Raw genomic sequence first — 24530 nt, forward strand, 5'->3', positions numbered from 1 at the left:
TCACGAAATCAAGTTGCAGGGAAGCTGTCACCTGCAGACATTCTCAACTTCCAAGGATCCAGCCAACACCTTGGGTCCCCACTCAATTTTGCTCACTAGTAATTAGAAGAGCAACTGTATGTCAAGCTGGGATGACCAATGATTAACCAGCAGAAGGGAACCATGAGTGTCACTCTTACTATGTTCCATTCATAACTTATCCAAAAAAGTAAAAGGTGGGCCTCCAGGGATCAGGGACCATGGATGCTTTTGTCATTTCATCATGCTACAAAAATGCCTTAAGATTTGCGATGATAGCACTTGCCATCTCCCAGAGGCCTAATAGAAAAGTTATTCCAGAGTCCGTGTGATGCCTGGAGCTCTTGGCTCCAGATTAGAATCAGTACACATAGTTTTGTTCTTCATTTTCTTTTCTTTCTATTCTTGCATTCCACCAATAATTTTATTTCTTTTTAAAAAAATTCTTTTTCTTTTTTCTTTCTTTATCTCTTTTCCTTTTCTTTTTTCTTTTTTTCTTCCTTATTTTCTTTATTTATATATTCACTTATTTTTTTTATAATTTATTTTTTATTTATTTTTGGCATAACAGTATTCATTATTTTTTCACCACACCCAGTGCTCCATGCAATCTGTGCCCTCTATAATACCCACCACCTGGTACCCCAACCTCCCACCCACCCCCGTCAATGCAAACCCCTCAGATTGTTTTTCAGAGTCCATAGTCTCTCATGGTTCCAACTTCCCCAACTCCCTTCTCCTCGCTGACTCCCCATGTCCTCCATGCTATTTGTTATGCTCCACAAATAAGTGAAACCGTATGATAATTGACTCTCTGCTTGACGTATTTCACTCAGCATAATCTCTTTGAGTCCCGTCCATGTTGCTACAAAAGTTGGGTATTCATCCTTTCTGATGGAGGCATAATACTCCATAGTGTATATGGACCACATCTTCCTTATCCATTCGTCCGTTGAAGGGCATCTTGGTTCTTTCCACAGTTTGGCGACCGTGGCCATCGCTGCTATAAACATTGGGGTACAGATGGCCCTTCTTTTCACTGCATCTGTATCTTTGGGGTAAATACCCAGGAGTGCAATTGCAGGGTCATAGGGAAGTTCTATTTTTAATTTCTTGAGGAATCTCCACACTGTTCTCCAAAGAGGCTGCACCAACTTGCATTCCCACCAACAGTGTAAGAGGGTTTCCCTTTCTCCACATCCCCTCCAACAAATGTTGTTTCCTGTCTTGTTAATTTTGGCCATTCTAACTGGTGTAAGGTGATATCTCCATGTGGTTTTAATTTGAATCTTCCTGATGGCTAGTGATGATGAACATTTTTTCATGTGTCTGATAGCCATTTGTATGTCTTCATTAGAGAAGTCTCTGTTCATATCTTCTGCCCATTTTTTGATATGCTTGTCTGTTTTGTGTGTGTTGAGTTTGAGATGTTCATTATAGATCCTGGATATCAATCTTTTGTCTGTACTGTCATTTGCAAATATCTTCTCCCATTCCATGGGTTGCCTCTTTGTTTTTTTGACCGTTTCCTTTGCTGTGAAGCTTTTGATTTTGATGAAGTCCCAAAAGTTTATTTTCGCTTTTGTTTCCTTTGTCTTTGGAGACATATCTTGAAAGAAGTTGCTGTGGCTGATATCGAAGAGATTACTTCCTATGTTCTCCTCTAGGGTTCTGATGGATTCCTGTCTCACGTTGAGGTCTTTTATCCATTTTGAGTTCATCTTTGTGTACGGTGCAAGGGAATGGTCGAGTTTCATTCTTCTACAAATAGCTGCTCAGTTTTCCCAGCACCATTTATTGAAGAGACTGTCCTTTTTCCACTGTATATTTTTTCTTGCTTTGTTGAAGATTATTTGCCCATAGAGTTGAGGGTCCATATCTGGGCTCTCTACTCTGTTCCACTGGTCTATGTGTCTGTTTTTATGCCAGTATCATGCTGTCTTGGTTATCACAGCTTTGTAGTAAAGCTTGAAATCAGGTAGTGTGATGCCCCCAGTTTTATTTTTGTTTTTCAACATTTCCTTAGCGATTCGGGATCTCTTCTGGTTCCATACAAATTTTTGGATTATTTGCTCCAGCTCTTTGAAGAATACCGGTGGAATTTTGATCAGAATGGCATTAAAATTATAGATTGCTCTAGGCAGTACAGACATTTTAACAATGTTTATTCTTCTGATCCAAGAGCATGGAATGGTCTTCCATCTTTTTGTGTCTTCTTCAATTTCTTTCATGAGTGTTCTGTAGTTCCTCAAATACAGATCCTTTACTTCTTTGGTTAGGTTTATTCCCAGGTATCTTATGGTTCTTGGTGCTATAGTAAATGGAATCAATTCTCTAATTTCCCTTTCTGTATTTTCATTGTTAGTGTATAAGAAAGCCACTGATTTCTGCATTGACTTTGTATCCTGCCACGTTGCTGAATTGCTGTATGAGTTCTAGTAGTTTGGGGGTGGAGTCTTTTGGGTTTTCCATATAAAGAATCATGTCATCTGCAAAGAGAGAGAGTTTGACTTCTTCATTGCCAATTTGGATACCTTTTATTTCTCTTTGTTGTCTGATTGCTGTTGCTGTTGCTAGGACTTCTAATACTATGTTGAACAAGAGTGGTGAGAGTGGGCATCCTTGTCTTGTTCCTGATCTCAACGGGAAGGTGCATAAGCTTTTGATCTTGATGAAGTCCCAAAAGTTCATTTTCGCTTTTGTTTCCTTTGCCTTTGGAGACCTATCTTGGAAGAAGTTGCTGTGGCTGACTATCACCCATGTTATTATCATGTACTACCACAGTAGGCCATAGCTGCCGCAGCCCAGGAGACTGATGCCATTAAGCCAGGTAACTGGAATTCTAGTGAGATCATGTAGGGAGAGGGCTGTGTCCTTTGGGACTACCCATGAATACATATTTTTTTTTAAAACTGCTCCCACCCCTTTAAGTAGCATATATAGAACACATGTATCCATATATATTTATGTGGAACTCCTGAAGTTCTAAAACAGTGTAAGACTCTGAAAGGATTGGCCCCTGGTAGGGTCAGCATTTTCTATTCCTTGTTCCATTTCAGTGCTGGGTCAGATGTCCTATAACCAACTTCCTCCCTTTCATTCACATGGTTTCCAAGGTACTTTCATGTTCATTATTTCATCATTCACAGTGACCTTGAAGGGTAGTCATTTGTGTATCCCACATATGGAAACTAGGGGTAAGGTAGGATAAGTAACTTACCAAATCTCCTACAGCCCATGACGGTAGAGACAGAACTACATGACTGTGTGGGCTCCAGCCAGCCCAGATTTCTTTTTTTTTTTTTTTTTTTTTTTAAGATTTTGTTTATTTATTTGACAGAGAGAAATCACAAGTAGATGGAGAGGCAGGCAGAGAGAGAGAGAGGGAAACAGGCTCCCTGCTGAGCAGAGAGCCCGATGCGGAACTCCATCCCAGGACCCTGAGATCATGACCTGAGCCGAAGGCAGCGGCTTAACCCACTGAGCCACCCAGGCGCCCCCAGCCCAGATTTCTACCTAAAGCTTGGTACCAATTGACATTGTGGGTGACGATCTAGGCTCTCTGTTCTAGGTGACTAGAAGCAGTGACCCCTTCATACTTTGCTAGCCTTCTCTGACATCCTTATCTAAGTAAGGGGTTCTAGTGTTATGGGTTCCCAAGGCATCTTGTTCTTCCTATTTTGTAATACCATAATTATAATAAATTTTTAATTATTATTTCCTTTGCTAAGCTGTAAGTTCCATGAAACAAGGACCATATTTAGTGAGCATAGTTCCTAATACCTATTAGAAACTCAATACATGTATCGTGCAAGAGAACAAACCATTCCCTCTCATGGAGAAGTCTGGACAGGGCCAAAGAATGTCAACCCATCAATCAGAAGAAGACTGACCAGAGGTAGCCAGAGAACAAGTACAAAAACATGTCCAAAAGATCAGCACCTGGTAGACTGATGTAAGCTACTTAATTGGCAGGTCTAAACTGGGGCTGGGAACCAGGAACAGGACCAGAGGCTGGGGGAGGGGGGTTGTTTCCAGCAGAGTGAGTCACTCAAAGCTCCCCTTTAGGGGCAGAAGACCAGCATCCCCAAAACAGGGCTAGGAAAACAAAGTTCACAGCTCTCTTGAGGGCTGTTTAGTTAAAACAGATGGTTCTGTACCTTGACAGATGCTTTCCCTTTTTTGTATGCCCAACCATCTCCTACAGTAGGTGATAGGGACCTACAGAAAGATGCATGGGTGGAATATCATGGCAGAAGTTATGTTTTTAAAAAAGTGTACTGATAGATAGTGAAAGCCACGCAGGAATCAGTAAGACCACCCAGAATGCTAACAAACAAGAAACAAATGAAAGCATAAATGACAACAGTGCACATCCAGACAGAATGAACAAAATTGAAACGTATTACAAAGAAACACTCTGTTGAGCTCAGTAATTGATAAGGTGTTGAGCTTAGTAACTGATCAGGTATATAATAGTATCCCCTTTTGCCTGGCTTCCTGTTTCCCATTTGTACTTTTAAGTCCTTAACCCCATTTGAACCTTATAAGAAGCCTATGTGTTCGATGGATAAGGAAACAGGCCTGACAGGTGATCTTCCCAAGTCACACAGCTCAGAGGGGTTGGGTGGGGCCTGGAGACCAGGGTGCAGACCACCATCTCCAAACCCCCAGAAGGCAGCATGGGGCCACTGTGTGTCCGTGAGTTTCAGTCATAGGCGTGCACTCACCTTACTCCCCCCCAGGATAATGCTTTCTTTCACTTTGTTTGCACATTTGTGTTTATGCAAATGCACATTTATAGCTGTGCATTTCCCAGCAGCAAGGCCTGAGGACTCCCATCAGCTCTGGGAGTACGATAACAGCCCCAGCCCCACCACACTGCAGACCCCGCTGCCTCATGGCAGGCTCTGCTCCCTATGAGTCAGACCTGTTTTTCATCTTTACTATTGTTACTGATTACTAAAGAAATTTCCAGGGTCCTTGTAAAATATCCAAATAAGAAATGTGAAGAAGATAAAGTTCTATATACTCTGCTACAACTTCACTTTTATTTGATAACATAATACCAGACACTAACATGTATGGAGCCTCAATTAATTGCCAGACACTGGGTGAGGTACTTTTATACACAGTGTCTCACATAGGCCTCACGACAGTCTGAGACAAGCACTGTTAGTAGCTCTATCTTACAGATGAAGAAACTGAGGCTCCCAGCGAGTAACTGACCCAAGTTCATAGACCTGGTGAGTGGCAGAGACAGAATTCTGGGCAGGTCCAGGATCAAAGCCCACACACTACCTGAAACCATGTATCAGGGATATCTTCCCAAATCAGACATATTCAATCCTATCTGTTTCTTAAAGAAAAGACTACTGTCTTCTATTCCCCAAAATGTTTCTTGAATTTAGTTAACTAGAGTAAAAGGGCCAATCCACAACTCATTAAAAAGCAAAAAGTCACATTCTTTAAGTAAGCTGAAACAGGCTCTTTCCTCTCTACTTGCTGAGCCAGACATCCCCATAGTTATGACCCCTTGTCTGTGGTGACAACGCTTGGCTATTGCGTTAGTAACAGCCTACCTGCTTACTGAGTGATCTTAGGCAAGTCCCCTCTCTGTCTGCATCCTGGCTTCCTCATCTTTACGATGAGAAGACTGGGTGGCCTCTCAGGGCCCTTCCGGTTGTGATCTATTATAACCTGTTATCTCTCATGACTTGCTGGACTGTGGATGGGCTATTTTTATAAGATCATTTATTTCAGATGAAATTTAAATGTATTCCATAATATTTGAAATGGTAGATTGACCAGGGAAAGGAGATGGAGGATATATTAATTTCCTATGGCTGCCATAATAAATCATCCCAAATTAAGTGGTTTGAAACAACAGAAATTTATTCTCTCTGTTCTAGCGACCAGACTTTGAAATCTGGTGGCAACTGGCGTTCTTGGTTTATGACTGTATCGCTCCAATCAGTGTCCAGTCTCTGTGGTCACATTGCCTTCCCCTCTTGCTCTGTGTGAAATCTACCTCTACCTCTTTCTTATAAGGACATCTGTGGTTGTATTTAGAGCTCACCCAGATAACCTGGGACATTCCTGCCCATTTACAGATCCTTAATCACATTTATAACAACCCTTTTCCAAATAAGGTCACATTCACAGGTTCCAAGGATTACAATCTGGTCTCATTGGGGGTCAATGTTCAGTCTACCACAGAGGAGTGCTGAAGATCCTATTCCAGCTTCTTTATGATGACACACAAGGTGTTCTCACAAGGGCATCAACAAGAACAACAGGGGCCAAACACAGGTCACTATAAACATGTTTTGGGTATTTGATAGAGGGCAGAGAGGGAAGCAGAAGAAAAAGGTCAAGAGAGGATGACTCTAGTGGGATCATTAATGGAGAAGCAACATAGCATCACACTGATGGGCTAGGCACTGCACCCCACAAGTCAGGACAAGGGCACCGAAGAGCCCCAGATAAGCCTGTAAGTAAATAATTTTATGATGCTAGCCATTTGCTATAAAATCAAACCTCTTGGAGTCAAACTCTCCTGGCTTATTCTATTCCCTGCACTACATTTAACTATTTTCTTTCAAGAAAAAATAAGGCACATTTTTCATTCCCACTGGTACTATACATGTGCTCCTTAAAGTAGCATGGGGCCTCTCAGTTTGTCTTCTGTCTTAACAAATCGCTAATTTCAGGAAATGTTCTTAAAAATCAAGGTCCAAATAATAGTTTAATGAACCTAAAGATGTCTGCTTTTTTGAAAAATTCCTAGGAAATCTGGATTCAAGACTAGATTTTACCACATAGCAGCTGGGTTCCCTTGGTTAAGTCACACCTTACTCAACCACACAACCATGCAGAGATTGGCCATCCCCCTCCCCCACCCACGAAAGCCACTAGCTCTCTCCCCTGCTTTAGAACACTCTTGAAGAATGCCTTATTGCCACTTCTAAACCATGACCTCCTAGATGGGAGAGGAAAGGTCTTAAAGAAAATGATGCCTAACTTATTGAGCCACGTGTTCCCTCCTGCAATGAGTAAAGTCCCTATAAATCATGGAAATTACTTCTGTTTTATAAACAAACTGAATGCTTAGAGAAGTTAGTTGATTATCTCAAAACTATACAAATAGAGAAAGAGAAGTCAGGATTTATACCCTGAGTCTAAACTTCATACTCTTTGCCTAAACTCATGCTTTGACTCTTATCTCTAGCACCTAGTACAGTAACCTAAAACGTGGGCAACTCTGGAGAAAACAGCTGGTGGGTAAGAATAAATTAAGGAGTGGAAGTGAAGGAAAAAACACTTGTTGATACTATATACACACTATCCCACTTTCAGAATGCTGGAAATCATGAGGTTTGTGTACGAGAGAGGGCAAGCAGGGGCAGATCAGGAAAGAGCAGTGATACACAAAATAAAGCTTTACAAATTACAGCCTTGCACTGCCCAAAGCAATTTTCATAGGCATTGTTGCCCTTGATTCTCACTAAACACCTCGTATGAAGTATGAGGAAGTAGATTTTCACTCTAGGTAACAGAAATGCAATCTGTGATAGATTTGATGGATTTGACTTCTAAATGGTGGGGCCAGGATTCAAAGCCAAGTCATTCCAGTGCATTTCCCCCTGGGCCTCACTGCTTTCTCTTCCCATGGACTTTCCTTGTAGTCCACAAAGCCCTTACCTATCACTTGCTCAAAGGCTTTGAGGCCTGCAGCCTTCCACCAGCCTCCTACACAGACCATGAGTGCACTCACAGACACACACACACATGCAAGTTTTCCTTCTGCTATATTTACAATGGCTTAGGGGTGAAGAAACTAGGATGGGGAGTCCTGGGAAGGAATAAGAAAGTCGTAAAGGGCATAGGACTCATGATTCAGTCATCACAGCTTTCCCAGAAGCTCTTGAGAATTTTTTCCAATGGCTTCTATAAACAAACCATATATGCGTATTTATTTCTGGGTGTGAATAATGTCCATGACATAAAAGAGGTCAGAGGTCACTCAGTACAGGCCTGGTGTCCTAGAAAAATCAGATTTGGGTGAGCACCTAACTTCTCCTTCCCCTCATTCAATCTACAAAGGGAAACCTCAAGATGATTTTAAGAATGAAGGTGGTCACCAGCACAAAGTACCTCACACGGATTCAAGCAAGTAATTATCATTCAGCTTATTTAATTAACCTGCTTCTTATATGAAATGGATGTTCTTACATACCCATTTTTTGGAAATGTACTGACTCCACTGCATTAGTTCAATAACTCTGGCAAGTCCTAGGTTATGAGTTAATTAGAAGCTGACTGTAAGTTCCTCCAGGCCATAATCTCCAGGAGGACAGGCATGTTTTCCTTATTTAATACTCTATTCTCAGTGTAAGCTACAACATCTGCTACATGGTCAACCGGCCATGAGTAGCAGAGAAGGCTGAAAATGAAAAATGCACAGGACTGGGCAGAAATATCAATAGAGGCAACTGAAATTTTCCTCATTTATATGTAAAGGAGGTTTCAAAAGAAACTCTTTGGCCGTGTATTCTGTTTTGAAATTCATCTTCTGCCGAACTGTAAAACACTTAAAAAGTGATTTGCTGGACACTAAGAAATCAAACTTACAGTTTTGTGTTATGAGTTTATAATTCCTAAATTATTGTGTACTATAAGTCAGATATGTGGTGGGCATTTGTTGTTTTGCCTATTCATTCTCTTTTCCCTCGTCAACTGGATGTGTCAGCCTGATTTTCTCTTGAGAACCAGCTTGTGCCAGTATCAGTCCATGCCATTCCCTGATCCCCACTCCCTGCTCCAGCAGGGGGCGGATGACTCACTGACCGATGAGAGATCGACAGAGCCCTGGCCACCATGACTAGCTCAGAGAGGAGCACATGACAGGTGGTCCCAACATCTGAGTTAAACTATTAGAAGAGCAATTCTGTCTTCCAGCTTAGATTGCCAAAATAGTCAAATCTATGCCTAAAGATTTGAAGATGCCAGTGGCCATCTTGCTGCTCCAAGAACTTGCTTGAGAATGAAGCCTGTCAGAGGAAAGCAGGCCAAGGCAAGGAGTGAGGCAGATTATTAAAGATAATCTGGGTGCTTCCATAGTATGGTAAGGGAGTTATTAAATTTCCTCCTTAGTTTTTAAGTCAGTTTCAACGAGTTTCTTTCTGAAACAACCAAAAGACTCCTGTCTAATACAAATCACCTCAAAGGAAAATTGATAAGAATAAAGTATAAAATTGGGATAATTCTATCCATTAATTAATTTCATTATGTAAAGCAAAAGCACCATCATTCACTTTTCGAGTACGGACACTCATTGAACATAGTCAATATTTACAAGCATCTAGTGTGCTGGGCACTGGGCAAGGTCCTAACATGGACATGGTCTGAGCTATCCATTGCCTTTGAGAGCTGGCATACTGAAAAAATGCCAGTGCAGGAGGGACAGATGGGTTTTCCTTCAAAGAGCCATGAAGCTGGCTCTCCCTTGTGTCTGGCCTGAAGGCAGCATGTGAGTCTAAATGCTTTTATTAACAAGTGAATTAAAGGCCAGAGGAGAATTTCCCTTAGTCCTCAATTTCCTGTCTGTGTGCCAAAAGTAGGTGTGGGAAGGGTGGTGGGGCATGACTTGTTAAACACCAGATGAAGATCTATGGCATCTGGGAGAGCAGCACCAGAGGTCCTGGCCAGCTGGGCCTGGAGGCTTTAGCTGTGAAGGGTTCTGTGTCCCTGTGATAGCCTTGCCAAGGGCGCTAATTGAAGGAGAGATTAAAAGTGGGGGGCAGGGCAGGGGATTGGGGGGATTCAGGGATTAGCATTTAAGCAGATGAGCTATGAGTGAGAAGCAGAAGGTCAGCTTTCATTAAACACCGGCAATTGAGAACACAGAAGAAAAATGCCAACACTACCTTCTACTTTCTGGTTTTCTTCTATGATGATATGTCTGAAATAATCCCCTTTCCACTGGGCTTTCCTCTAAATGCTAGATGATCTCAAGAGGTCAAACCACCTTGAGATTGAACAAAGGCTCTGCCACCGGCTACCTGTATGCTACACAGTACATTACTAATTCTCTGAGCCACTCTTTGCTCACCTTAAAATCAGAATTCCAGCATGGACCTCCAGGGTGGGGTGAGGACTGTATGATGAGGTGAGAAAAAGGCTGAAATAAGCCTTGTGCGTAGTAGGGACAGAACAAATGTTAGTTTTCATTCCCTCTTTTCCCTGTCTCAACATCATTCAGCAAACATTAAGACACAATATGGAGCCAGAGAATGGAATGAACAGACATAGGACTGGGGTCAGGCAGCTGGAATTTGTATTTTGCATTTGTTATTTACCATCCATGAGGCTTTGACAAACAATATTCCTCAAGTTCAGGGGGTTTTCTTACCTTTAAAATGAGCATAATTACTATTGCCTCGCGTACTGCACAGTATTGTTAAAAGAATAAAATAAAAAACATGAGGATTGTTAAATGACTTTAAAATGCTCTGTAAATAAATATGTATCATATGTCCAGATACATGAGTATGTGTATGTATGTGTCTATATAGTTTAATGTATATTAAATGGTACATGATCTAAAAGACATACTAAAATATTCACAAACATTAAAAATAAAGCAATCTTCTAGGGGCGCCTGGGTGGCTCAGTGGGTTAAGCTGCTGCCTTCAGCTCAGGTCATCTCAGGGCCCTGGGATCGAGTCCCACATTGGGCTCTCTGCTCAGCGGCGAGCCTGGTTCCTCCTCTCTCTCTCTGCCTACTTGTGACCTCTCTCAGTCAAATAAATAAATAAAAAAAAAAAAATAAAGCAATCTTCATGACTGAATTTGACAATGGATTGTGAGACCTGATACAAAAAGCATGAGCAATTAAAGAAACAATAAACTGGGCCTTGTCAAAATGAAAATCATTTGTGTACAAAAGGGTATTCTCTATCAAGAAATAAATAGACTACATACAGGGCAGAAGATATTTGCAAATCCTGTACCTGATAAAAGCCTCGTATCCAGAATATTTATTTAAAGAACTCCCATGACATAACAACAAAAAGACAAAGGAAAATTTTTTAAGGGGCAACAGATTTGAATAGACACATCCCAGAGAAGAGGTACAGATGGCCAATAAGCACATGAGAAGATGGTCAACATCATGAATCATGAGGGAAATGCCAATTAAAACCACAACAAGAGGAGTGCCTGGCTGTCTCAATTGATGGAGGGGAACTCTTGATCTCAGGGTCATGAGTTCAAGCCCCATGTTGGGCATAGAGCATACTTAAGTAAAAACAAAACTAAATAAAAACAAAACCACAATGATGTATTACTTCAAAAACACTACTAGGATGGCATTTTTTTTAAAAAAATGGGAAATAATAATATTGGCAAGCATATGGAAAAGTTGGACCCCTTGTACATTGCCATTAGAAATATAAAATGGCTCCATTGCTATGAAAAAGTTTAGCATTTGCTCAAAAAGTTAAACACAAAATTACCAGATGACTCCTCTTATGCTCTAGACACAAAAGAATTGAAAACAGGTCCAGAATTCCACTCTTAGGTCTATACCCAAAGGAACTGGGAAAGGTACATAGGTAAGTAGAGATATGCACTTGTTCACAGCAGCATTACTGACAATAACCACAAGGTGGAAACCCTTCAAATGTTCATCAAAGACTAGACAAAGAGTGGGATATACATGTAAATGGAATATTACTCAGATATCAAAACGAAGTACTAATAAATGTTGCAACATGAATAAACTGTGAAAAAATATGCTCTGTAAAAAAAAGAAAGCAAAAAAAAAAAAAAAACACCCAGACACAAAAGGTCACGTATTATGTGATTCCATTCATGTAGAATATCCAAAATAAATAAATCCATGGAAAGAGAATGAATAGCAGTGGTTGCCAGAGTACTTTGGAGTAGTGGAAATGTTTGGGAAGTAGACAGAGATGGTGGTTGCTCAACATTGTTCAACTAAATGCCACTAAACTAATGCCATCTAAACCATTTTAAAATGCCATCATTTTAAAATGGTTCCTTTGTGGGGCGCCTGGGTGGCTCCATTGGTTAAGTGTCTGACTCTGGATTTCAGCTCAGGTCATGACCTCAGGGTTGTGAGATCAAGTCTCAAGTCAGGCTCTGTGCTGAGTGTGGAGCCTGCTTGAGATTCTCTCTCTTTCTGTCCCACCCCCACCCAGCTCACTCACTCTCTCTCTTTCAATAAATAGATAAGTTAAATTAAAATAAACAATTCCTTTTTGTTTGTGAATTTTACTTGAATAAATTACTTTTCAATAGGTTGGAAATTTCAATAATGTTAAAAAAAGGTCCATTAAAGAATAACTATGTATCAAAATATGTTGGCTTTTTAAGAAAATATAGTAGTCATCCTATGATTTTTTTTTAACAAACTAATAAGTGCATCAATAAATCAATTAATAACATTATCTTAGAAAAACAGTCTCTTGGAAGGAGCATAGAGAAGATTTCAAATAAACTCTCAAGCAACATAATAAAATCACTGCCAATGATATCACTGTTTTGTGTCAAACCATTACCAAGTGAAACTGAAAAAAATCAAAACTATCCATAAATTTGCCAAGATAGCATGTAATACTATGACATAATGGTGAGTTTTTCCAAAGTATGTTATTTGTTTATTTTATTTTTTGGTAATTCCTATCCCTGTCTCTACTGAAGAATGTTCTTTCTTCAAATTAAAACTAGCTAAAAACTATTTAAAGAACATTAAGTGACAACATTTGTCTCAGCTCTGAGGCTCAGTCAGCTGAAAAAATAAAGTTGAGAAACTTACAATTAATTTTGTTGCTTTAAAATCAAAACACAGACCATTCTAAGTTTGTTTATAATTTTGAAATGTGTTTATATTGACAGGATATTTTCTTTTATGTGTTTTAAAGTTTCAAAGTTTATTTATAGAAAAATGTTACATTTTTTTAAAAGAACGCTGTCTGATCATTAATAAAATTTAGCCTACGTGTATGGATATATCATTCAGGATCTAACCTGCTAAACAAATCTAAGTGTCTAAAACGGGAGGAATTTAACAGAAGGAACTGGTGTGCAGGTGGCAAAAGAGAAGCTTACACGGGACACCTGATGTGCCCCAGAGGTTAGCAATGGCAAGAGGTTGCTATGTCCCTTGACTAAAAGAACAAAGCAAGGGACCCAAGAGCCCAAATTACCAGGCTGAGGTTGGAATCAAGAGCCAGGGGCTGCAGAAGAGACAAGGCTTCAGCCTGGGATACAAGATACACGGGGAGAAGAAATACCCAGGCTTTTCTCTTCTTCCCACCCTCCAATCTCTCATCAGAACATCCCACTGGGGAAACCCAGCCAGGAGCTAGCTGGTTAGAACAGGAACCCAGAAAACAGAGGCTTTAGAAGTCAGCCCTCCTGCAACATAAAGGCAAGCAGGAAAGGATGAGAATGAACCTGAGAGCATAAAGGTCAGGACCAACACAGAAGGCAAAACTGAAACTAATTTACATGTGATGGGTACAAGACTACATGAACTAGAGACATGCGATCATATACCTGCAGAGTCTGCCTCAAGATTTTACCATCCACTCTGGGAAATGGGCTGTCTGATGATTAACTTCTTAGCATATGGTTTACCCCTGTCTGTAATAAAAAATCACACAAAGAATAAGTAAAACACTTTTTACAAATAAAACAGCACTTTGCATAGCACTTTCCTACACATTATTTCCATTTTGGAGATGAGGATTTAAAGCCTGAAGGGTTGCCATGAACCTGAACCCGCCATGATCCTTGATTCCTCTCTCTCTCAAAGCCCTTCATTCACACCATCATGGAGCCCTACCAGTTATTCTATTGCTCAAATCCATCCACTTCGTTCCACCCAATATCCTTTACCCCTAGGCTGGTTAGTCTCTCGCCTGGGTTACTGCTTATGCTACAAATAATTTCCCTGTGTTCACCCTGCTCCCTTCCAATTCGGTTTCCACACAGTGGCAGCGATCTCTTAAAAAACACAAACATGACAGTGCTACTTTTTTACTCAAACCCCTTTCAATTCTTCCTATTACTCTTGAATTAAAGAACCAAAATGCTTCATGTAACCTAAATCACGGGGCAAAGCCTGGTCTCTTCCCAGCCTTTCATCTCCGTCCTCTGCCTCTTCTGCCTAAGCTCCAGCCACACTCATCTGCTGGGTCAGTTTTTCCACAGAACAGGCCCCCTTTGACTCCAGGGTCTTTGCATAGGGTGGTCCTTCTGCCTGGCATGTAATCCCCGTCTCACCCCAGCGGGCTCACCCCTACAATCCTAGTTATTAAGAGACAATAAGTAGCTTTTTATTTCTGGAAAAAAAAAATGACCTCTTCCTTAGTTTATTCATTCAACAAATACTGATAATTGGCTCACACACATCCAAATTCTCTGCATACAGGGTAATTCATCTCCCCGCTTCTAATATCTGCCCTACTCAGTTTTTCCTATACAAATTGAATGGCTTATTAATAATAGCAAGGATGGCAACAATAAAAGACAAAAGTAAATGCTATTATTTATTTAGAGTTCTAAAGCCTTTTTGTCAGACTGGGCCATGGGAAGAATTGAGTCATTGGATTCTTAGAGTCAAGTTGGCCACAGACATATTGGTGATGTGGCTTTTGAAATCCTGAATGCGGCAACAAGAAAATCTGAAACCCTTGGGGTCCGTGTTATTATTATATGTACTCACCCTAATAATGAGCAGCATTTTTCCTACTTTCTCACTAAGGAATTTCAAGAGTCCTCCCTATTAGGGGCCCTAGTTGGCCTTCTTACTGTATCAGCAACACTAGTTTTCTACAAGAATTGCTATTGCAACAAAGGGAATTCCACTCAGGCAAAAGCCTCCTGATGTTGAGGGCCTTTGTGTGGAAGGATGAGTGCTCCCACCCTCTGTTCTAGTTCTGTGATAGGAGGAGGGGTGTGGGCTGACATCCTTCAGATGACCCTCTACCCCCAGGTTTACCTTCTTCCTACTGGCAGGTGAGGAGAGGAGTTGGCCCCTTCTAGCTCCTGAATGAGAGAATAGACTGTAAAAAAAAATGAGAGAGCCTTGAGTCATGCCTAATCATGGCTTTGGTAGTCCAATGGGCCAGAGCTCAAATTCAAAGTCTGTCACTGACTGACTGCATCTTCTTCTACAGCTCTGCTATCAAATATGGTAGCAACTAGCTGCGTGGACTATTTAAATTTAAATCAATGAAGACAAGATAAAATCAAATACTTAGTTTCTTAGTTCTACGAGCTATATATCCAGTGACCAAAAGTCTAGTGGCTATCCTACTGGAAAACACAAATAGAATATCTCCATCATCTGGAAAATTCTACTGGACAGCAATGATCTAGAGAAAGTCATACAGCCAGCCCCTCTCTCTGAGCCTCCATTTCCTCACCTGTCAAATGAAATCATATTTGAGATCACCCATGTAAAGTACAGTGCTTGGCAGAGAGAGAGAGCCCTCGATGTGTTCTCCCCCTTCCATTCTTCAAAGGGAGATACTACTTGAGGGCAGGATCTCATTTAATCATTTTTGTATCGCCAATGCTTTCCTAGCACAATATCCCACTCATAGGAGATGCTCAATAAATACTTGTTGAACTATACTGCTTAACATTCAAATCAAGCTCAAATCTAAATTTCCTCTACCATCACCTGAATGTACTAGGGATGAAGAAAAGACAATATTATATATAATAAACACACATACAGAGAGAGAGAGAGAGAGAGAGAGAGAGAGAGAGAGAGAGAGACGGGGCCCACTACTGAGTAAAAGAAGGAAGGAGGAAAGGAAGGAAGGAAGGGCAGGCGTGTGGGAAGGAGGGAGGGAGGGAGACTAGTTAACAGCTCTTAATGGTCCGTGCAATGTGAAGTGCTTTCTTTATATTGCTTTACCTAATCCTCACAAAAAATCCTATGAGATGTCATTTTTTACATTTCAAGTAGGCTCCATGCCCAATGTGGGGCTCAAACTCATAACCCTAAGATCAAGAGTGACATGCTTTACTAACTGACGCAGCCAGGACCCCCTGAAAGGTCACTTTGATCCCTTTTTTATTGCTTAAAAAAAAACCCTGAGATTCAGACATTTAAAACCAAAATTCAAATCCATATTATTCTGAATTCGAAGTTCATGCTCTCAGCTATTATATACTACAACCTCCCCAGGATGAAGGCATCCTATCTGTCCCTTGTCTGCCCCAATAGACTCTTATGGTGATAAAAAATGAGATAATGCTTGTGAACACTTGCTGTGAACTCCAAGTATTGTGCAAAGTGGCCGTTATTATTTTGTACTCATTATTGGGCAGCTCTCCAGTGCTCAAGCCATGGTGCCTGGGTTAGAACACAGGCAAGCTACAAGTCGCCTAACCTCTCAATGCCTACCTCAAATCAGAATAATGACAGGATAATAACACCATGCATGCCTCATAGGATTATTGTGAGGAGTATATAGACTAATATATTTAAAGTATTTAGAATAGATTCTGGCACGTCTTTAACTCTATATAAATGTTACCCATTAATATTATTACTATTACTGTTACATGGTGAAGACAGAGGAATAGAAATATTTTAGAACTGAAAAGTATCCTGAATAGAGGGAAAGAGTCTAGATTTTCCAACTTCTTTCTTATAAGTAAAAGTAAGGGAAAGGGATATTATCTATCATTCAATTAGATCTTGTGTGGAGACAATCCAACTGGAAACCTTCAGCATTTGGGGGGTCAAAGTTCTAACCACTCTCCAGCCCTGAGTCTTATCTGCAGCCATAGGATGCATCAGCCAATGAAAAACCTGGGGCAGCTGGGTCTGTCAGGTGGTTTTTATGGCCCAGAGAATGGAAACTGAAGGCTAACAACTGGGCCAACTTCCCCCAGCAATCACAAAGCAAGTTTTGTAAGTGTGGACAATAGGTAGCAATGACCATCAGACAGAATTCCCCATTCTGTGTTTACCTGGAAGCCCCAAAGCTACTGGGTAATAGTAAGAGAATAAGGATCAATACCAGGGTCCATTGTTCATGCTAATGGAGTTTATTATTTATTGGCTTCTATTGTCCCAAAATGACTTACTGCACCTGGATGTCAGAGAGCTTGTCTACAAAATTAATAGTTTACTTCAACTCCACTTGGAGGGTGGAGGCAGGGGAAATTGATTCAATTTATTACCTAATGTCTGGTTGATGCCAGGGGTGTTGAATCCAGTCCTGAAAAGTTAAGAGCCTCAAAGATGAGAGACACTCACACACTTAGAATAACGCTTTTCAAGTGATGTTCTTTCCTTTCTTCCCTTCATTTAAGAACAGAGGACTCCCCCGTAGAACACTGAGAAATGACACAAGAGGATAGCAGCACTTATACTGCAGAGAAGTTGTGGAAAATAAGTGATAGGAATTCCTAGAGTCCTGGGTCACCAAGGACACAGCAAGGAGGGGCTTGAAACCAAAATGGGGCCATTGAAAGATGCTGGGTGGAAAGTTTCCATTCCCAACAGGATCCATGGACGATGACTGGCAGTTGATGAAATGAAGACAGGGTAAGAAATTTTTAAAGACCTCTAAAATATTACTTAGCTTTTGAGAAGATGGTGATATTACTTGTTGAGAGACAGTCCAACAAGAACAATATGTGTAAAGGAGAAGAGAAAGAAAAAAAACAGCTTCTGTTGAGCACCTCTACATACCAAGCATGGAACACGCCTCTTTCGATGCACTCTTTTATTGAATCTTCATGGAATTCTATAAGGTCGGGATTATTAGCCCCATTTTACAAAGAAGAAACATTTGAGGGGCCATGATTTGCCAGTAGAACTGAATGGTGTGAGCCCAGCAGCTGGAGGCAGATAAACCTGGGTTCAAATCTCAGTTTTATCACCTATCCAGGACATGACAAGGGTTATTTAATTCCCTCGTGTTATGCAGGAATAATAAGATATGCTTTATAAAGTTGCCATAAGGATAGAGAGAGGCAAGACGTGTAAAGTGCCTGCACGGCATGAGATCTCAGTAAATGTAGGTGTTATTTTTGTCATCATCATCCAAATCACATTTCTTTTATGGAATTAAATAAAAATAGTACAGGACATAGAATGCTACATGCTACACAGTACACATTCAATAAATGATAGCTATTCTCTCATTGTTCCATATTAAAATGGACTTTGCACTCTCCTCTTCTGACTCAAACCCCTGTTCTGTCTTACCAGCAGGATTTCCTCCACAAAAACCCCTCTGAGCTCACGCAGGTGCAACATGATCTTCCTTCCCCTTGACTCTGGCAACCACTGGTATTACCCCTCTCAACCTCCACCTCCCCCCAGGCTCAGAGCAGAATAATATCCCTGTCCTTCCTCTGAGGGATGGAAGGGGGCTTAAATAATTAACGGTTGTAAGGTGCTTTGAAAAGAGAGCGCAAAACACCATAAATCCCAAGAATTAATTCATAATATCAGTGGTGGGCTTGACAATTATATATGTCATATTTGTTCAGCTGTGAGAATGGTTTCGAACGTCAAGGTTTGGAGTGTGGTCCAAATCTCTCAAGACCAAGGATTTCCTGCAACTTTATATTGTCTGTATTCTCTAAGGCTAAGATTGTAAAGTTCAAATCTCCTAAACACAACACTAGGAATAGTTGCATTTTATTAATTTTTTTAAAAAATCTCTCCACTCCTCAGGCCTCACTTGCATTACATTGGGGGTTTCGGAAGGCAAATGGCAAGAGCGAAGAAGACACGAGACTCGGAGTCAGCAGAGTGTCTTCGGAGTGGTTCCATCACTCTCTCCCTGGAAATGCTTTCACTCCTTATCCCATCTGAGCCTTCATCTCCTCCTTAGAAAAAGAAAGAGGCTGGCAGCGGCATGAGTACCTGAGGTTGTGATAATGAGCTAATGAGTAAATACCTGCAACGTACATTCACCAGGAGTTTACTGAGTATCTTACCCTGGGCCAGGCTCCTACTAGACACTGGCAATCACAAAACTCCCTTGGTCTTAAGAGTCAAAAAAGATGAAAGAACTAATGATGGCAATAGGATGGGCTCAGATCTTGCCCCTCCAAGTGTGGTCCATGGACCAGTGGCAATAGTGGCATCATGAAGATTGATTAAAATACAGAATCTTGGTCCCACCTCACACCTCCGAAATTGGAATCTGCATCTCCACAAGGTTCTGTGGCTATTTTTATGCTTGTTAAAGACAGATGATCTGGGCTCGGGACAAGGCGAAAATACGTGTGGGTGCCGTAGGGCTATGAGCTGGACAAAGAGATCTAGTATCTCTTGGTATTTAGATGAGGGTGAGCAGGAGGGTAGTGAAGGAAGGCTGGCACAGGCTGGTAAACCACCAATCCAAAGGGATGGCAAGATGCAAAAGCACAGAGGCCTGAACCAGCACACAGCCTTCAAGACACTATGAGGAACTCAGTATTTCAGCCCTGGGCTTGAGACACTATTTTTTTTAATCAATAGTGTAATAGTCATCCTTATTCAAATATAATAACCTCTGAAAATTGTCTAAGATCCTTTCAAGATGTTTATTTACGTATGCCTGCATATACATAAAACTGTATTTGAACTTCAGCTTTTAATTGCAAGTGTTTCTGTCCTATAAACTGCAGATGCATTTGCTGGCAGGGAGCATCAACAGTAAGTGAATGGTGAATGGTCACATGAAAATTGATAATTGCGTCCCCATTCAAATGTGTTTGATGTCACTGGAAAAAAGAAAAGAGAGAGAGAGAGAGAGAGAGAGAGAGAGAAATTGGAACCCAGAGGAGAGAGGGAGGAAAGAAAGAAGAAAAAGAGCAAAGGAGGGTAAAAAAAGAAAAAAAAAAGCACAATTCTTTTCAGATCAGTTTTCCTATGTTTTGGGTAAAAAAAAAAAAAAAAAAAGTCAGTCAGGCTTGAACATTCTTTATGCCTGGTTTCTGCCCTTTATGGGCACTTCCATCATTTGGACTTAACTCTTTTTAGTCTCTTGATCTTTTATTGAATTCAATTTGGTTATTTTCTGTATGTAGTTTTAGGGATGCTTTGCATTGGTTCAATCTATATGAATTTGTTCAGACTCCTGAGGTCTGGCTCACAAGGCCTTCATGATTGGATGCTTGCCTGTCTTGCTGGCCTCACTCAATTCCCTGTTCCCAGCCTACAGATAAAAACATATTCCCTTCCTAGATATTACCCAGCTCTGTCACATTCAGTCCTTTTGAAATACTTTTCCCTCTGCCTAGAGGCCTTTATTCTCAGGAAAACCCTCACTCTTCAGCAGGAAGATTTACCATGGCTACCATTTATCTGGGACTTAGTACAGTTCTCAGCAATTTTCATTCACTCTAATTACTGAACATGCAACCTATTATCTGCCCCCAAGTCCTTGTGTCAGGTTCTGTTTTCTAGAGAATCCCAACTATAAGAGTAAAAATCGGCAAAACACCTTCACACAGATGATCTCATTTTAACCTCAAACCTGCCAGGGTTGTAGCAATCGGCTACATTCAACCCTCATGTTAAGCACTGATCGTTAAACAGCAAGTATTCCCTGAGCATCTACTATTATCCTGAGCATTTTCAGTACAACTGATTGCTCAACTCTCTGGCACTTTGGGAATACCCAGTATTTAGTCCTTGCCTTTTCTATGCTCAGGCTTCTAGATTTGTTTGACCTTTGCAATCATCTGACCCAGACTTTGGGCCAACACAGAGCCCAGCCAGAGTACTCCTGACGGCAAGCAGCCTCAGCTCCCACACTGCTAGTGGGGGATGAACCAGAAGCTCTCACTTCTGTGTCATTTTTTAAAAAAGATTTTATTTCTTTATTCGACAGAGATTACAAGTAGGCAGAAAGGCATGACGAGAGAGGAAGGGAAGCAGGCTCCCTGCTGAGCAGAGAACCCGACTCGGGGCTCGATTCCAGGACCCTGGGATCATGACCTGAGCCGAAGGCAGAGGCTTTAATGCACTGAGCCACCAGGCGCCCCACTTCTGTGTCATTTTTATAGAATCAAAACATGTATTACATGAAACTCAAGGTGCATCTTCTATAGTTTCCTCAATTTCAGAGGTAAGAGGATAAAGCGAATAGTCAATGACTGCACATGGGTGAGATGCCTGCATCTCAATGTCTTCTGTTGTGGGTGATACTCTGCCCCCAATAGCTTGCGGCCTCTCACTCATCCTGACAGATCCAGTCAATGTGCGAGCCACTTGTGCACATAAAAATGTGTGGGTCCTCCCTGTTGTTTCCACTCACAACTCTTGGCTTTGACAAGGCTTGTTAAATAAACAAAGATTCATGATTTTAACATGCTTTATTGAATGCCCAGTTGTTTCTAATCAAAGTCATTAAATTATTAAGTGATTTTGCTAGTTTCTATCAAAACCATGGTTCTTTTAATGGAAGACCAATTTATCATTCATTCAACAAATACATGTTCAGTATATAGCATGCGTCAGGCATTGATAGGTGCTGAGAGCCATAAAACTGAAAAAGACATGGTCTCTGCTATAGAACAGCTCACAACAATCAAGCAGGGAAGATATGTATACTAACTTAGAGGTTATGAGTATGGACTCCAGTGTCAGAAGGGCTTGAGAGAGAATTCCAGCTCTCCCACTTACTAATTACATAACTCGGGACAAGTTACTTACTGTCAGTAGATCTCTATTACATCATTAGCGAAATGGGGTTATGTAATATACTATTAACTTCAGTGTATTCTAATGATGATTAATGACTCAATAAATTGTAGCCATTTTTATATGGTACATAATTACAGTGTAATAAGTTATAACCATTATTATAGTTATTGTAATTAATAAAAATTCTGTTAATTTAGCAAATGTTTGTTCTATTTCCTCTGAGAGGCCATTTATTATATATGGTTGACATGGACATGAGCCATCCAGAAAGGAGAGACTTTCTGACCAGCTGCAGAGGATATGATGAACACACAGCCTCCAGCTGCCAGCAACATGGGGGTTTGCGGGAGCAGGAAGGAACTGCTTTGCCTGTGGTCCCAGCCTTCCCCAGGGCAGCCCATGTCCAGAGACCAGGCAAGGTGGGGATATAAATTCCAGTCGTGTCAGGCAGGCCAAATCAATCCTCACGAGCAATACCCATTCCAGACTTTTTCACAGGCCCACCCAGATAGAATTCTCCCTCTGACCCATCCTGCTTCCTCACAGGGGTTGATCTCTAAGAGACATCCCACATCTCCACACCAGCTTTTAGAATACCCAACCCGTGACAGTACGATACAGTCACTAAGAACATGAGCTCTGGAGCCATACTGCCTGGGTCCGCATCCTGACTTCTGCCCTCTGGGCTCTCTTGGAAGAGTCACTTAATGGTATGTTGCCTCGGTTTCATTATCCATAAAATGGAAATTACATTAGCATCTACTTCATAGATGAGGATCAAATGACTTAACCCGTGGTATGTGCTTAGAAGAGTGCCTGGCACTGTTAACCACTTAGGAAATGTTACTTGTTACCATTTCCAACATTTCCACAGATGAGGCCCTGTCACAACCTGGGAGCTGAGAGAAAGAGATCAGGCCACCCTTGCCCACAAGATGTCTGCGTCTGAATGAGAAGGACCTGCTGTGGTTGTGGAGAGAACCCCATACTTGAGACACAAAATGCTCCTGAAGCTGGGGCAAATATGAGGAGAGCTAGTAGAGGCCTACATAAAGGAGGTGACACTCCTGTGAGGACACAAAGAACAAGGGGGAAGTGTGGAATGAGATTCAGGCTGGCCCGATAGCCAGCCTACTTTAGCTCTGCCCTAAACAATGGTAAACACCAATAATGATGTCCCTTGCCACCTGACAGTACAGAAAAGATTTTCACTTCAGTTCTCTTTCCATCAGCCTCTTCAATTCCACTAAAAGGAGAAACTCTAAAACCCGAACTGCCTTCACTCTCAGGTCAGGTGAATCCTGCCACCAAGATTGCCCCACTAAAAGCAAAACAAGAAAGTGTTAAGTCAATTGGATTTCTGAGAGTTTTACTCAGGAAATACAAGAGTTATTTCACCTGAAGTAATCACGAGACTATGCACATCATGAATACTACAGTCAGGAATTTCTCCCATTCACAATCTTTACCAGTAGGGACAGCTAAAAATTAATATATACAGTATTGGTCCCTCTGAGCTATTTTTTTCTCATAAATTTTATTTATAACACAAATAAAAAGACAAGGTTTGTTACTTGTGCTTATAACCTATTCAAATACAGAACAGGGTGATTTTTACATTTGATTACCATCTCGTTGACTTATGCATTTTAATAAAACCAGCAGTGTGTGCATATTCTCTCAATATTCATGGGAAGTCATGGGAACTGTAAATTACATTAAACGTTAACTTGCTTAGGACTGACACTGTTACTTAAAAGCAAATGACATATTCAACTTCTTTTTGTAAGCCTCCATTTAAAGAACCAAGTGGGAAAGAAAAGCATAAGGAAGAAAATGCATTCATTTTATCCTCCCAACAACTTCCATGAAATAAAAGTGTCATTCGCATTTTATACATGAGAAATAATGAGGCTTGCAGCTGTTGTCTGTAGGACAGATAAGCAATGACCAACAAAATCATGACCAACATACACACAAAAACAAACAAACAAACAAAAAACAGGTGCTCTGTTATGACAGCCATGTTGCATGAGAAGAACTAAACCATGGGGCCCCAAAGACCCAATTTCAAATTGTTTGTGTGACCCTGGGCATGTTTGGAACCTCTATATGCCTCAGTCACCTCAGCTATAAAATGGTAGGTAAATTGACACTGGTCTCTTGGACTTACTGTGAGGTTCAGCGAGGTGCATGAAGCAAGGGCCATTTCAATAGCTACTACCCTCCTTTTGCACATTCCTAGGTCCTCTCACTCTTCCTATAGATGAGGGGTCTCAAGTCAAAGTTTCAAATCTTGATTCCCCCTCCCTGATGAATGGATCACTACAGAAAAGAAGAGCTGAGTTGGGCCCCCCATCCAACCTGCCCAGCATCCTAATGTTGGCCTCCTCAACCCCTTTGATACCACCCAGAAACCCCCAAGTCCTTCAATACCAATAGCTTCCTTTAGAAAGAGATTCCAAGTCTAAATCAAAAGCTGGAGTTCCTAGAACCATGGCAGTGGAGGGACTTTCTTACACACCCAGCATAGAACTTTCCCAAAATGAGTTCTACAAATGACTTGTTCCACAGCATACTGACCAGAGCAATATGTTCTGGTTAATTAGTATGTCTGTCTTGTGGGGTCCCAGTGCCCATTTTTATATCAAGTGAACCAAAAGGACTCATAGTAAAGTCATATCTTTAACTTTGTTTTCCCCACCCTATTCAACTGCTGACTACAACTCCTTTTTTGCAGAAGATCTAATAACATTTTATAGAAGCAGAATTCTACAAACTGTAGTTTCAAAGATGCAGCCTC

This window comes from Mustela lutreola, chromosome 10, assembly GCF_030435805.1.
Source record: "Mustela lutreola isolate mMusLut2 chromosome 10, mMusLut2.pri, whole genome shotgun sequence".
Lineage (NCBI taxonomy): Eukaryota > Metazoa > Chordata > Mammalia > Carnivora > Mustelidae > Mustela > Mustela lutreola.